The following is a 12,958-nucleotide window of genomic DNA, read 5'->3' as shown; positions in this document are numbered from 1 at the left end:
TCAGGAAGAAAACATTTAAGGGACATTAATCTCATGATTCCGCATGCACAATTTTGACTTCAACGAGAGAAAATGTTTGGTCGAGCGCTGTCGCTTCTTTCGACCGTTGTGAAACAAAACGGCATTACTAGGACAAAGTATTGCGAATGATTCCACTTTATAATGGCTCTTTATTAAGAGCGTTGCCAACAATTTCACGGCCCATTGCACCGGTGGACAGTTTGGTAAAATGCCGAGCGACCGTCATAAATCCAATTCCGGAAATCGGCTTCGTAATAATACATTATTTTATCGAGCTCGCTTTCGTGCCACAAAATGTCATATCCACGTACGGTATGTATCCACATATGAGCAACTGCATTCGTGGATGCCGCGCGTACGTATATGACAGAGCGTGCCTCCGTCGGAAATAGGCCGGTCTTGTTGGCGGTGGTAACAGTAAATTGCGGTGCCGCGCACTTAACACTGTTAACGGACTACGACTTCGTTAGTCACCGTCGTCCGCTTAACCTCAGCGGTGACACTTCTCCAGTGGCACCCAAAAGCCCGTTGCACAAGAGGCTGCACTTTACCGCGAAACCAGCGTGATTACGCGGTAGAATAAAACCTCAAAAAATAGCAGTATTGATTTAGTCAATCGTGATTCAAGAATAATGTAAAAAAGTAGTATATTTTCTCTGTATAGTGCAGGATTAAAATAAAAAGACAAAAAATTAAAACGCACAAGAATCCAAAATAATTATATATATATATATATATATATACACCAATAATTATATCAATAAAATAAAGCATCTTGTTATGACGAAGAAACAGAAATGAATTAGAAAAAAACAGTGCTATGATTTTCAGACGTTGAAGGTTTGAAATACATTTCATCCTATTAGTAGGATGAATAACAAATCGATTATGGGAGAAGCATCGGTTATCGGTGAGGAGGTCACGAAATGCAGCACGATCTAACTTTGATCTCGTTTCAGGAACGGGCCGCGGATTTCGAAATTGGAATTCTCGGTCAGATAGCACGTACGGTCTCCGGCTCCATTGGTTAATGCAGTAATACCCAGCAGGTTGTGGATTCATCCGATCGGCTTGTACACCAGTGTACACACTAACGTACATCGCAATGTCGACGGTATAATCGTGGAACGCGGAACAATTGCTCAATACCTATGATACAGCCGTGAGAATAATCATTTCGTTGTGCTGCCAGAAATACCAACAGGGCCTCTTGCATCCGTCATTCTCTTTTCACAGTTCTCTCGTCGTATCTTTCGCCCACGTAATACGTACCCCCATGTATCCGCCATTTGTCACGGAATATTATGCATCGAGCGACCACGCGTACTCGACCGGCATAAGGAACACCGATAGATACTCGAGTTTGGATATTACTCGTGTTTTATCGCCTCGCGCGGTCCACCGAGTTCGAGAGTTAACTCCGATCACGCTCTCGCGAGCTCCCGAGTGGAGAGTTAGAAAATCGCTCGGCTGACTCTCGGGGTCTAATGCGCGATTTACCGGCGGACCATGCGGAATCATAGATTATAGTTAATATCCCAGAATTGAACTTCGCGCGATGATAAAGAAACGTCATGTGACGAGAGTACTTAAGTTCTCTGTAACTGCGCATGTTTTGAAAGAGCTTAAAAGCATCAAATAATGTTAATGATTTTCTTATTAAGGATTCTATTTGTTCAACATAATAGTGACAATTGATATAATCATGGAAACTAATCGTATATGTCTATGAAAGAATTTTAAATAATGTGCGTAAATAATTATATCGACGTACGCTAACTAAGATTATTTCTTTCATAATCGTATAATCTTGATAAAATGCAACGAAAAATGTTTATTAATAATTGTAAAAGTGAATATTGTTTTAATAGTGCTTGATATACCTGCAAAAATTTTACATTGCAGTATTTTAAATTACGATTTATTTTCTCAATTTTCATTTCCGAGTAAAATGCATTCGAGAAGATGCCCATCACTTCTCGTATTCCGATGCTTCCGCAACCAAATTGCGGAAAATAATGTCTACCCTTTTAATGCATTAATATTTTCCTGAGAGCCATGGCACATAAACTCGCGCGCGTACATGTAAAATGCATTATGTGAGAAAGAAATTTCGGTCTGTAACGATATTTCTCGCGGCTCACATTTACGCCGCAATTAATGGAATTACACACAGAAGTTTCATCTCGGCTTTAAGCGCCAGACGTTCATGCCGCGCATGCATAGGCGGTCATTATCCGGCAGGATTAAACCGTCCGTCGCTGCTGCACGAATTAATCGGTTAAGCGTTAAGCGGAATAACGTCTGTACGTATTAATGCGTACGGAATTCGTTACGAATAATATCCAACTATTTTCTTTCGCGACCGCCGGCGGCCAGCGGTGCCGCTAATAATCGCTTTAATTGCGCAACGCATTCGATTATGCATTTCATTCTGTAACATATTATATATATACGATGTGCATTACAACTAACGATTATAAATTTTAAATGATTATACCAGAGTGCAAATGCGTGCATGCGCGCATGTGTGCGTATGTATACATGTGTATGTATACGTGTAATTAACTATGCATTCACATAAAGCTCGTAACAAATGGCGACAAAATTATTATGATCAGCTTTTCAGAATAGCTAACGGATTACAGCATCAGATTACACAATCCTCCCGACATTATCTTTTCTATCCCTATCGTTACTATCGATTGCCGACTATTTCTGACCAACCTGTACGAGAGCGTGGAGATTCTATTGCACAAGACTATATACCGAGAGAGAGAGAGAGAGAGAGAGAGAGAGAGAGCTGCAAAATGCATAAGCATAATGTACCCATCGCGATTTACACGCAAATACAGCGCGTGAGGGAAGTCGGATAACACGAAAATGGCGGGTATCGACATTGCGGATTTCACAGTGGACAATAGACTGATCAAAACGTGCGACATTCGTTTTGCGTGTACTAGAACGAGCCAATCAGGCTGATGAGGCAAGCGTTGTACAAATGCATCCGTGCCATGTATACAGAATGTCCACGAACTTCTTTTTGCGGAAGATACCTATGCGAGAAACGTGTATTATAGTCATTGACAGAGAGAAAGAGAGACAGAGAGAGAGTTGATGTAGATTTTAATTAAAATTAAACTCAAATTAAATTTGTCTTTCCATATTAAAACATTAAGCTACAATTCTTATTTATTCACAATAAACCCGTTCGGTATGGCAAACAGTAAACACAATAAATCGCAAAGTAGCAGCAAATATATTGATCAATATATCAATTTGCCAGGAACAGTAAACTACAAAATTTAATAAATGCCAGATTTTCAACGTGTGGTACCACTATATACAAAGATATATGTATATTATTTATTTTAAAAATCAAAAACTTTAAAGATTATAATAATTTATGTAAAAATAAAGATAGAATTTATATTTTTAAAATGTCAAAACGACAACTAGAGAATTAGTCGTTCTACGGCCGTAAAAAGTATTTTTCGGATAACGACTTAACATTTATTCGGATAACATTTTCGATAATGTTTGTTAACTTTTCCGTATATCTTAAAAACATTTACATAACATCTTTATATTAAATGCCGTAAATTAACTTTAGATTTTTGTTTAGTTTCATTTATGATGTTAATTCAGTATATCTGTTTCCTCTTTCTTTCGCTCTTCTCGCTCTCATATTTCCGTAATACACATTTTTCTATTTTCAGATCTTTATTATATGCACATTTACATTTTATACGTGTACTTTTTGTATTTTCTTATACATTTTCACATACTACATGTCTTTATAATGGATTTATATAACGGATATTTTCTTTTAATATATCTAAGCTCAAAAAATAATATAAAATGTAATTCTAAGTTATTATATTTTCTTATTTTCCGAAAGTTCCCATACATCCTATTCAAACACGGCAAAATATAATCGACAAGACAAACCGATATTGTGACAATAGAATATTGAAATAAAAAAAAGACAAATGCCTGCCGTTGTGCACCCTTTTGTATTTCCGAATGATTGTTGCGGAACAACTATCGTTAGCAAATTGCACGTATGCATACAAAGCCGGAATAGAAAAAGCATGGAAAAAGGGAAAAAGCTCGGTAAACAGGGAATTCATTGCGATAGTTTGCAACAGTTAACAATGCAGCATTTCGAGCTTTTGCTGCATACAATCACTATGACAAAATTAGGTTCTATAACGATTATGACGTTATAGTAGATGGTCGTTATGATACATTTTATAAATAACAGGATTGACACAAAAGAGTTTAAAAATATTGTATACATTACGTCTTAAATATATTAAATATATAGGTATATATTAATCCCGAACTAATATTAATACTATTAATCTTTAGATTTTCTCCGCCTTTTTAAAAATTTAAAATAATTAATTAAAATTTAACGAAAAAAACTATAGTGTTTTAGTTTCGATTATAAAATTTCGCACTAATTCATTACTCACCATAATGATGTCGAACGGGGCTGCGGTAGATGAGGCCGTGAGTCAATCTGAAAGCAAATTAAAATAATTTTTAAACTCATATATAATTATCCAAGAGAGCGCGAAATAAGCTTCTGCAGCTTCTCAACAAATAAAACGACAATAATTTTCAATTATTGAAATCAGATTTTGCCGCTAATATTCATACAAGCATTTAAAGTTAATGATATTGATATTTGTCAAAGCGCTATATAACGCGATGACGTTAAATCATCACGAATAAGTAAATGGTTGCGAGGAGAATACAGTATACGAGTAAATATAAATGTTTACCAAATCAATGCACAGCTGTCGCAATTGTTCCATTGTTTCGAGATCACATACGCATACGCGAATACGAATCAGCGGGAGAAAGAACGCGGCTTACAATCATTCGCGCTAATCACTGATCACTTACGCGACACTGCCGAGATTCGCATTTTGAAAAACGCAAACAAAGCGAAACGAAACGCAACGATTGTTCGCCTCTGGCGTTTGACGAACGTCCATGTTCGTTACGCGCGCGCTCGATACGTTTTCCGCGCGCATGAAAAATTCGAATCGCGTCAACTACATATGCCAAAGCGCCGGCGGTGACGTCACGTACCGAGCTCGGCAACTCGGCGGGCATCGCCGGAGAGATTCGACGGCCGCGGAACGAACACCGTTAATTGCCATCCAATTGACATCTTACTCCGACGCTCCCGTCGCGAGCATACAACGCGAAAACAATGAGATACCCGATAATTATAGCGCGCCGATGAGGGGCGCCGACTCGTGCCGGAGCAACGCGCACGCCGCCGGTTAGCGAAACACAAGATCGCACCCGCGATCTAACCACGAAAGCGCGTCGCTTGATTCGGCACTCCCGACGCGCGTTCACGGATATCTGACTGCGAGTCTCGATCGCGGATAAATGGTCGTTTGAGTGGTTCACTACACACCACCTGATGCCAATAAAAGCTAAAGAAGAAGAAGAAGTCGAGCGGATGAACGCGATGAGATCCCGGTGCCGTCGTCTTGCGGCGAAACGAGAGCGCGCGGCGTGAGTGAGCGACGCGAGTGATCGACAAGGACAACCGCACACGGCGCGGCGCACAGCGGAGCCGGCGCCGCCGGTGGTGACGCGGCGCGGGGGTGACGTCGGTGATACCGCGCGAGTCAAACGAAAAACCGTCGAGTCACGTGACGCGCCAGTGACGCGCGAGCATCGTAATAAAATCGCGACCGCTACGCGTTGCCGCGCTCAACGTAACACGAACATAATAACGACGGCCGATCACTGCCGCGTGTCTTAATGCGATTAATACATCAAACGCGCTCGGCCGTTCGAACGATGTTCTCGATGCTCAATTAGGCACGCGATGCATCTCTCACGGTGGTGAGTGACGCGCGATATACGCCGCTCACGCTCCCGTCCGGTCGGATAATTAATCTCATTTCGCTCGGTAATCGCTAATTTCTTTTTTATCCGTTGTTTTTTTTTTTTTTGCGTGCCGTGCGAATAGTAGCGATTATAAATGACGGACTAGATTTTTTTGACAATATAAATGTAATAGTGGAGTAACAACGAATCGCCACGTTTTGCTTCGTACTATGTTAATTTCAGATATTTAAAAGCAGTAGCACTTTAACACATCGCGTAAAGTGAACAAACGACTGAAAATATCTGACAAAACGTAAATGTTATTTTTATTGATTTATTTTATTTTACATTATTCCTATGCGAGAAATAATTTATCGAAAAATCGAGCTTTGAGAATATTGATTTGATAGCGTTACAGCATATTACTATAATATTAACAAAGTTAATAAAGCCATGAATAACTCTAGCTCGTTTTCCGAATGTGTGACATACCTATTTTACTTATAATTTATATTATAGACTTTTGAAACTTGGCTTTTTATCGAAACAAGTATAAGTGTATTGAAGGAAATCGCGATTATCGAAAAAGCACATGTATAAATATTAACTGAATAGCGATTAATTACATTCGCAAGGCGCGTTAATTACATTCATCGAAACAGAAAAATCGATCTGCAATCACGGTACTTAAATGCGAATCAAAGGTACCTAGCAAGATAGTGCCTGCCCTGAAAGTCTATAATTCACGCCTATAACTTCGAGGTAGACTGAGTCGCTAGTTCAAGCCGATCCACACTGATTTATCGTCGCGTATCGACTACCGGTATCACCAGCATATGTTCGCGTCGAATCTCCGAACGAAACGACGGTTGATTGTGGCGTTGCGTTAATTGGGGTACGGTAATAAGCTCATTTAAGTTCGTAAGCGGAAGGGTCTCTCATATATCTTATCACTTACGCCGTCATAATGGTACGTAACGAACAGCAACATACGCCTGTTTATATAATAATTTGCGAATAGGGGTTTCTAAACTTTGTTCTACTACGTTCTTTAGCCGGAAGAGTTGAAAGGAAACGAGAAAGCCGAACTCGGGACAGTTGGAACAACAAGCCTAATGCGTACAATTGTGACCGTGTCTTCGTGCCGAGAATGAGTAAGCGAGTGTCCATGTGGGAAGCGTCGAAAATGACAGAAATAGGTAAATATAGCGACATCGCATCCAGAACTGTGAGTACGTTCATTCATTTATTTATTATACTGGCGGAATTAATTGTTTGTTTGCGTCCAACAATTTATCATCATTGCATCATGACGATTGCGCTTTTCGGCAGACGATTGTCGTGTTTCTCGATACACGTTTTCGCAAATTAAATAATAAAGAATAAAAGCTGTCGACTGGCCTTCGTTCCGCTAACGCATCAATCTTTTATCGCATTAATCTTTTATCTCATTCTCTGTTTTGAGTAAATGTAAACTGACGATAATTCTTTCAACTTTTATATGCAATAGATTTGATAGAAACCGCTCTTTTCATTAGCTCCATTTTATTCCATTGTAGATATAACGATAACTATATTATTTTATTTAAACGTTGGAACATTGTTCTTTTTTATTATACAATCTGAATCGAGAATGTGTCTGCCTTCCATAATATTTACGTTTATTTGATTTTTTCTGTTTTTACAGTATTCGCGTATATCTTAATTCTCTTTAAATATATCAGCACTATCCGATATATGTATATCTAAAAGCCGTATTTACAAAGCGTACAAATTGCAATTAAGTTATTTTGTAAAGAAACAAACGCAAACAAGAAATGGAAGTAATCAACCGTGTCATCAATGTACCATTGACATCGTAGATATCGTCATAGATCCTATTATCTGCCGTCAGAACACGGACCCTTCGTTAGAAATTCATAGTTTCCCCGTAGCGGAAATATCTCTCAATTTGCGGGGCGATTTAAACGATATTTCGAAGCGAAAAGTGAAGACAGGCTTGAAAGGGACGGTCGAAATTCGGCATTTCGTTTCGATGAGCACGCGAAAGAGCCAAAGTTTGATACACGATCGGAATTAGTCTTCGCAGAGAGAGTTCGAAGTTAGAACAACAAATTCTCTTCGTTTCCTGTCTCTCTCTCGTCGCGGCGGTTATAGCAGCGAGAATACCTGTTATCGTTATATGATGCGGAAAAATTGACTGGGAACCCTCCTTCGCTATGTTTTTCCTTCTTTTTATGTCGTAGATGGCGATATACTATTTTCAGTACAGAAATATTTTCTTATCACAAGCAGACTTTCTTTCTCAAAGAGATTTTCACAAACATATTCTCGTTTTTTTTTTTAATATTTTTCTATCATCAATTACTTGCTGTAGCCTTTTACTTATACCAATTTATTTTGTGTTATTTATTTCCAAAAAGTACTTGATGTTTTTGATATAATAAAATAATTTGTGAAGACACATTTAATATCATGATTATTTGCTCACAATTGACTTGCACTACATTTCATTAAAAAATTTAATAACTACATTGCAGTAAATTCCATCTTAATAATTAATATATTAGCGTCTAACTTATATAACTTTATTAATAATAACTTTTAAAACCAATTTCAATCCATTATTTCTAAAATAATATCATCAGACGATGGATTATTTAAATGAGCAAGACAAGTTGACAGATAAGAGCTCACGGAAAATATTTTTCCATTTCACGTCAACTCTCACGCGAATATCTCACGCACCCTAAAGCCCCATTTTATCCATGCGTTTTCATCTCTGCGACTCGTGGAGCATCCTAGAAGGAATTTAGGGTGCCGTACACGTTCGTTTTTCGTTAACCCATAAAATCTCGCAACGTTCATGGAGGAAATAGCCCGTTACAGGGGCTATCGTCCTCGGAAAAAATGTCAGACTAGTTCCTGTCCATCGGCCAGCATATGTAATGGATTAACCTATTTTTATGTAATGCGTCACGACGTGTCACGCGTGTCACATTTGCATATCGTATGTGTCGCCGCGAGTTTCCCATAGATATGCGAGTGCAATCAATCAAATCGTGTTGGATCTCCGGATTTTCCCAGCGGGAGCGGAACGACGAATGGATGGCTCGATTTAAAAACGAGTTATATTGAAACGTGTCGAAAGCATCCCTTGAATTTTTTGCGAATACTCGAAATTCGTATGAGCATTTTGTTTAATTAATTCGTTCGGCAACATTTTTAAAAAACGATAACCCTTAATAGATAAAATATTTGTTTATTAAATTATTATTTTAAAAAAAGTTTATTGAGATAAAGCGTATTCATAGTTAATATTTTATTATTAACATAATTAAAGAACAATTGCAAATATGATACGCGATAAGATCGAATATTCAGCAAATTTTCATACGCTCTTGTATCACATTAACGTAAATATTTTTTAAATATATACAAAATAATTTTATATTTAAATATTATTTTAAAAAAGAGGTAAATAAATGCAGAAATACGATATAATAATGACAATGACCAATTTAACACGTGCAAGATAGTGAGTAATAAGCACATCCTTAAATTTCAAGTAAAACACGTGCAATTAATAGGGAAATAAAGATACGGGAGGATCATTCAGTTAACGACTATTAGTATTAATCGAATTTAGGGGCAACCGTGCGAGTATAGAAGGGTGTCGTTACTGCTCACTATGCATGTTTCAATATTTCGCGACGCAGATTTTTTTATGACTTTATATTATTTCGCACCGGAATGGAGAGAAGGACGGGCTTCGGTAATTAGCAGAATTTAAAAGCACCTTTCTTTCGCTCGCCTGCACCATTCACTAGGCAATTATCGGCAAATAAAATTGCGCGATTGGTTAATTTAAAAGCTCTTCGCTTCACTTCATTTTTTATTGTCTTCTTATATTCAACTGACGATGAAATTTCGATAACGGACGTTCAACGTGGAAGTAATTTCGTTGTGAGTTCCGCAAGTTTCGCTCTTGCGTATGACTAAAGGTGTTTCGTTCAAATTACACGTCATTTAACTGGAGGACTATGCAATTACCCGCTTATAATACTCGCCATTAACGTGATAATACCTCGTACGAAAAGATATGCCAAGGTAAATTATCTGCTCTCATCTTTTCATTAATCAAAATCCGCAAATCACCGGAAGCAATTCACCATGTAATTTCTTGATTGATACGCTCCGTATTACTTTTGCATTCTTTTTTATCATTTTTATAATAAATTGAAATATGATAAATTGTTTTATTTTTTTCCTTAAAGTAAGAATGTTATAAACACATTTTTACTAGACCGCTCACAAAATAGTACACCTGATAAATTTTCTAATATAAATAAATAACGCGCTAGCAACTCTCTTATTGCTACATGTTGAATAATTGTAATATACTATATAAACAGCGATTAACAAAAAAAATAAATAGAAAGCTCTGTCTACTAAAATTATTATCATTAACACAGATTTGTTACACGAATATGATTCACTTCTACATATATCAATTCTAAACTTCTTCATATCTTTGTTGCCCCTTTTAGCTTTCTCTTGATTTTTGAACGTTTTCAAAGGATTCCGCTGTGTCCAGATAGCGGAAACATCCTGTGCGCTCTACTCCGACAATATCAGAAATTTATCGTGTGAAAATGCAAACACGAATGATAGGAAATGCAATAGCACCACGCATGAGCCACGTGGCTTTTCGTTTCTCACGGGAACTGTATATTTTCTGGTATGTACGCGTAGCGAAGCGGTACTTCATATACAGCGCGGAATACACTTCCTATTGTTCTGTTCGCCCCCGCGTAATCTGTTTCTCGAAAGACCAGTAGTAATGTCGGTACGTAATATGGCTCTTTTGTATGCAACGCACGTACGACTGCCTCTGTCGCATCGCGTGCAAGATATTTTCCGGAATTCCCGAGCGAAAGCGGAACGCAGATGAACTTGCGCTCTGATATTGTCGCACCGAGTGCATCGCCACAAGAAAGCTAGTTCTATATTACACACACAATAATTCGCATTCCAGCCATGGGACAATGTGTCCAGTCAGTTCTCATTCACCGCGATAGCGCCGCGATTATCATCGCACGTTGTGGAAACTGAGAAAGTCAGCGAGCACTTTGAAAAATCGGGCGACACGTTTGCGGTATCGTTCTTTCGGACTTGCCATCTCCCTTTTATCTACTCTCATTCTGTCCCTTTACATTTTAAAGTTAGATGGTTTTATACTATAATACTGTAGTCCATGAACAATGAAGCTGTTAAGATTTGTAACTATTTAAAAATAAAACGATCTCTATACAGTTAACATTTTATTCTCAGAATTTCAATATAATTGAAAAAGTTCTGGCTCTTCTTCAAAAAGTTTCAAAATTCCTTTTTGTTTAAGAAAAGTTGATAATTAAACATATCACCAATCACATTGAAAACTTCCGAATTAAAACTGGTTAAATCGTTACCGAATAAGTCAAATTCCTGGGTAACATTCATATCGCGTTTTAACGTACCAGTTCTCGTCCGATCACTGAAGTCAAGCAACGCTGAGCACGGTTAGTACTTGGATGGGTGACCGCTTGGGAACACCGTGTAATGTTATCCAAAATTTTTTTACCTTATTAAATTTTTTAATTTTATTTCTTAAATAAAAAAGTAGTGATCCAAAGATATCGTTTTAGTTTTTGTTACATAAAAATTGATCAATAAACTTTTTATTTCACTTGGAATTTAAATCTAAATTGATTGAACCTTAAATGAAAAAGAATTCGAGAAGCAACAATACATTTTATATCTATGTTCCGAGAAAACCAGCACGTAAATTTAAATCTTTTATTTTTGAGGAATGCCATAAATGCTACGAAACTATATCTTGATCGCTCTGTGGAGCAATCTTCTCTTTCGAGAGCACCGCAGTTCCGACGCGACAGAAGTTTTCATATTTCAGCTTCGAAGGAGTCCCTCCACAATCGAAATAAATTGCGTCCACAAAATGCATTTTCGTTCCGACGTTGACGATATTGGCTGAGAGATATTTTCCCGAATGCGAAAACTTCTATGATGCCGCTGCAAGTGTACTCCTTGTCAGAAATTATGTTAGAGAGCACGACATAATTTCTCTGTTGATTTCAAGCAGTCAATATATTGTACACATTATACAAACTGTAATAATATATTACTTATATGAATTATACATCAATTATCCGTTAAAAAGTATAGTAAAACGCAATCGGACATTTTTTATTAAAATATTCTACATAATATTTTTTTTAATCTGTTTTATAATATATTTGCAATATTATAATATATTTTAAAAATCTTGTCAAATATTACATGTTTGCTCTAATTTACTCTAAATATCTCAAAATTTTCAACCATAATTTTTAACAGCATTCTTGCCAAAAATAAATTAGGAGTCTATTTTAATTGATCTGAGCTATAAAACAAAGTCGCAAAAAGCTCTTTATATATGAACACCTATCTTAATGGTATTTATTTTAGTCTCAAATTGTTAACACAACTGTATTCAAAAGTTTGGATTTGATTTTTTATTATATTTTATATATAAAAAGAAATTTGATTCTTAATATTTATTAAAAAATTTCTCGTAATTATGCTAATTGGTTGTTTATTCAAAACATAGGTGCGAAGTGTACATATCGTTATTCCTATTTAAATTCATTTTTGTATAACTGTTCCTAATATTTTACATTCTGATTAAAATAAAAAATTTATTGATCAATTCTTTTATTTAATAACATGAGTAATTTCGGATTGTATAGCAATGAGTAAGAACTATTCTTTATTGTATCTAAGCATTTCGATCCAATGTTCTTAAAATTGATTTTAACTTGAAAGAGAATAAAAACAACTCAATTCACAGATATCAATCAGTGTCACTGTCGATTATACGCAATAGCACGCAAAATCTATTAGTGTGCGATCGGTTATCCGTCTATCTGTCAATCATCGATGTTTATCGCTTGATCGAATCATTTTACTTTATTAGTTTCAATTAAATGACATGACTGCAAAACATGCGGTGCGCCCTTATGGCACAAGAATG

At 36.8% G+C, this 12,958-nt stretch overlaps 1 protein-coding gene and 1 pseudogene across 4 annotated transcripts in view; one reads left to right on the top strand and one right to left on the bottom strand.

Moving 5' to 3' along the window:
* LOC139810169 (uncharacterized) overlaps positions 1-12,958 on the bottom strand; it is a 239,675-nt gene that overhangs the window by 171,328 nt on the left and 55,389 nt on the right. For 3 of the 4 annotated variants that reach the window (XM_071773490.1, XM_071773493.1, XM_071773494.1), the window contains one exon: positions 4,503-4,549. The gene's annotated coding sequence lies outside the window, so the exon portion shown is untranslated. Of the gene's footprint in view, positions 1-4,502; positions 4,550-4,814; positions 5,547-12,958 lie in introns of those variants that run through there. The other variant, XM_071773491.1, reaches the window with a different exon arrangement.
* On the top strand, positions 11,377-11,496 carry LOC139810826 (5S ribosomal RNA; annotated as a pseudogene).

The sequence above is a fragment of the Temnothorax longispinosus genome, chromosome 3 (genome assembly GCF_030848805.1).
Source record: "Temnothorax longispinosus isolate EJ_2023e chromosome 3, Tlon_JGU_v1, whole genome shotgun sequence".
In the NCBI taxonomy this organism is placed as follows: domain Eukaryota; kingdom Metazoa; phylum Arthropoda; class Insecta; order Hymenoptera; family Formicidae; genus Temnothorax; species Temnothorax longispinosus.
Note: the sequence above shows the minus strand (reverse complement) of the source record. Positions and strands in the feature narration are given on the sequence as shown.